The sequence below is a fragment of the Neomonachus schauinslandi genome, chromosome 14, assembly GCF_002201575.2.
Source record: "Neomonachus schauinslandi chromosome 14, ASM220157v2, whole genome shotgun sequence".
NCBI classification, from domain to species: Eukaryota; Metazoa; Chordata; class Mammalia; order Carnivora; family Phocidae; genus Neomonachus; species Neomonachus schauinslandi.
This window is the reverse complement of record NC_058416.1, coordinates 87,695,731-87,699,351: the sequence shown is the minus strand read 5'-3', so window position 1 is coordinate 87,699,351 and position 3,621 is coordinate 87,695,731.

Genomic DNA, 3,621 nt, shown 5'->3' with positions numbered 1-3,621 from the left:
AAAAAAAGACAGGGCCTTTGGGGCATCGGCACCTGCTCCTAGAGCCACAGCCCCCTGGAGAGCTGAGGGAGGGGTGCAGCGGGCAGTTGGCACGGCGGATCTCCCCCCTGCGCATCCGTGGTGCACATGATGCTGGCTAAGCACCACCAGCTAACGGTGGGCGCCGCGGCCGTGAAGTTCGCTGTCCAGGAGTTGAAGTCAACTCTAAATACACTAACGAGCTGAGATCATGCCTGTAAAGGGGATGAACGGGGTCCGCAGAGAGAGAACGTCTGGGTGGTCCAAGAAAGCCTGTGTGAAGTGCGGACATCAAAGCAAAGCCACATCCTCCGCGTGTCCCTGGAGGCCACCTGCAGCACTGGTGTGTGGCTCCTGGACGCTGACACCCGGAACACTGACCTCTCTCTCTGCCCGAAGCTCTCTCTGGCAGTGCCGCGAGTCAGTGCCACCAAGAAGGGGGTCAACAGGTGGTGATAGAGACCCCGGCTTCTTGGCACCTGCGAGGACTGTGGGGAGGGGTGATCCACCCAGTCACTCAGGGCTAGTGGGACCCAAGGACCTGCTCGCTGACATGCCTGTGATTGCCGTGCTTCTCCCCCTTGCCCGGTCCCCCCACTGCCTGTGACCCACCTGCACCCAAATCTTCATCTCGAGTCTGCTTTGGGGAGACCCAAACCCAGGCAGCCATGAAAAGGTGATGGAAAAGGGAACAGCCTATCAGAAGGCCCCGAGGGCTGAGATCTCAGCTTTTCAAAGAACAGAAAGAACAGATGTAGACAGGGAGGGAGCCGGGGGCGGCATGAGGTGGTGCTGGGTGTTAGATGGGGCCCGGCTGGGCAGGGCTTCTCGGGGAGGGCCCAGGACGATGGAGGAAGAGCACTGCGGTAGCATCATGAGCAGGGGAGAGACGTGACCCAGCTACTCTTTCAGATGTCCCGCTGGCCTAGACGTGCATGCACAGGTGGATAAACAGAAAGTGCCCCATCCACACCATGGAGTATCATTCATCCAAAAGGAAGAATGAAGTGCTAACACGTGCTATAACATGAACCTCAAAACACATCACCTTAAAGAAGCCAGAAACCAAGGGTCACTTCTTTGTAGGCCTCCTTATATGAGACATCCAGAAGAGGCGAATCCACAGAGACAGAGAACAGATCAGTGGCTGCCAGAAGTTCAGGGGAGGGAACAGGGAGTGACAGCTAATAGGTGTGGGGTTTCCTTTTGGGGCCATGAGAATGGCTGGAACTCAACAGAGCTGCTGGTGGTACAACACTGCATGAATCAAATGCCACTGAACTGTTCAGCTTACCAGCTTATGTTCTGTGGATCTCAGGGGGGGACCCTGCTGGCTCGCTGGTGGACAATGTGCTGGGTGGAAGAGGGAGGCAGGGAGGCAGGGACAGGACCTAGGATGTACAGGAACCTTCCAGGCCAGAGGTGGCGGCGGTCTGGGTGAGGCTGGCATCAGAGAAACAGGGCGAACGGGCCATTTGAGAGCCTCGTGGCACTGGCAGGCAGGCCTCAGACTTGGGCAGAACCCAGGGTGAGCGTTAGCCAGGCTCTCTCTGGGTGCCACCTGCCCTGAGTTGAACTTCCTGCAAACTCCTTATTGCGCAGGTGACAGACCCGATGTACCCACTCCCGGGGGCACCACCAGCTGCCACTCACTACTGCTGCCAGGGACAAATGGCTGCAGCCTCCCTGGAGCTTGGGGGCTCAGAATTAGGATATGTCCATCCATAACTGCCCGCACCCCATGATAAAGCAGCAGGAATAATAGTAATATATAACATTAATACTGGGAGAGGAACCTTCTCTCCCACAGAGTGAAGAAGTCTGTCTGGAGGGCCGCTTTGGGGCATATCCTGGCATCAGGCAACCTGTGGAACCCTCTCCTGAACACTGCAGGGATCTGTATGATCCCATCTAAAGACCAAGGACATCACCTGGATAGGTGTTCCTCTGACTGTTGGCTGCCAAACCATGGCATCAGAACCACCTCTGCTTGTTGAAAATACAGATTCTGGGGCCCTGGCCTAACTCTCCAAATCAGAATGCTTGGAACCCCAGAATCTGCATTTAACAAGCACCTAAGAGATGTTGTTACACAACAAAGCTTGAGAACCACAGGCCTAGGTCACAAAGGTCCCTCCCCAATGTCCAGAATCAGCAGAGAAGTCAAGACCCAAATCATATAAATCTACATGTTTAATGAGAAAGATGAAAATAATCTCAGCTCTGAGCCAAAAGGGAAGAAATGTCACCAGATCACAAATGTTACAGAACAATAGAAATTCTTGCCCTGGAGTACACAGGGTAGGGGAGCATGGATCAGCATCGGTTGAAACCAGCCTGCTGACCAAACCCCTCAACTCTAACTGGGTGTCCTAAACAGCTCATCGGTGCTCACTTCCCACAGCCAGGCTCCCAGAGTGGAAGCTGGACCTAGAAGCAATCCAGTTCTCATACCTGAGGGAGCCCTAGAATCACCTGAAGGGCTTCTTACAGCACTGATCACTGGGTCCCAGGCCCAGAGCTCCTGATTCAGCAGGTGGGGCCCCAAAATTTGCATTTCTAATAGGTTTGCTGGTGAAGCTGAAGCTACTGGCTTGGAGGGCAGGGAGAGGCATATCTTCTCCCATCCACATGGAGGAGGTAATCGGGTTGGTGAGCTAGCACCAGGGAATATAGTGTGTTGGTCCTCTGGAGTGAAGACATAGAATGGGATAGCTGAACTGGAGCAACAAGAATCATGTGATCAGGAGAAGGAATGGAATGGAGGTAGGCTCCATTCCAAAAGGCTGAGGTCCAAGAGGGCACACAAGACAGGTTACCCACTTCACAGGTGGCCCAGCATTGTCCCTGGTCACAATCATTCATCCCAAACAGAATCTAATCCAATCAGTTTTTACAAAGGACTGACTATGGGCCAGAACCTGTGCTAAGGGATTCTCAGGGAAAGTGTCCCCATCCCTGACTACAAAGATCCTTTGGTCTCCAGTGAGCAAGAAGACCCTTCTACCTACTTCTGTAATAATACCAGTAAAAGAAATTCCTAGCCGCTATAACATTAGCAAATAATTCAATTATCAAATCATAAGTGCTTACTAAATGGCTCCTATTGGCCAGCACTGCGCCGAATTCTGTAGGGAAACCATTGTATAAGATGGGTTCCCTGACCTGGAGATACGGGCTCGTCTCCATGAAGAGGGTCCGTAATATAAAACTTCATCAGCTCAGTGTGGGAATTCCGAGAAGACTGCTCAAAAAGAGTTGAAACTGCTTCCCCTCACCACTGCCTGAAGATACAGGTTACAGGTAGAGCTCAGGAGCCACCTGGACCACAGGGTGACCAAAAGGACGGAAGTCACAAGCTGAGGAAGGCAAAGCAGAGAGTAGAGGAGGCTGTGTTTCTGATACATGGGGTCACCACACCAGTGGTGAGATGAAAATTAACTTCTATCTTGTTTAACCCCATTTTGTTTGTTTTCTCTGTTCTATATAGCCAAACTTAATCCTGGATGACTCCTGAGGGCCAAGTAACCAATTTTACTGGACACTTGGGTTAGGTAAGAATCCCATTCCTGGCCTGGGTAAGTCTCCTTTCCCAAGATGAAC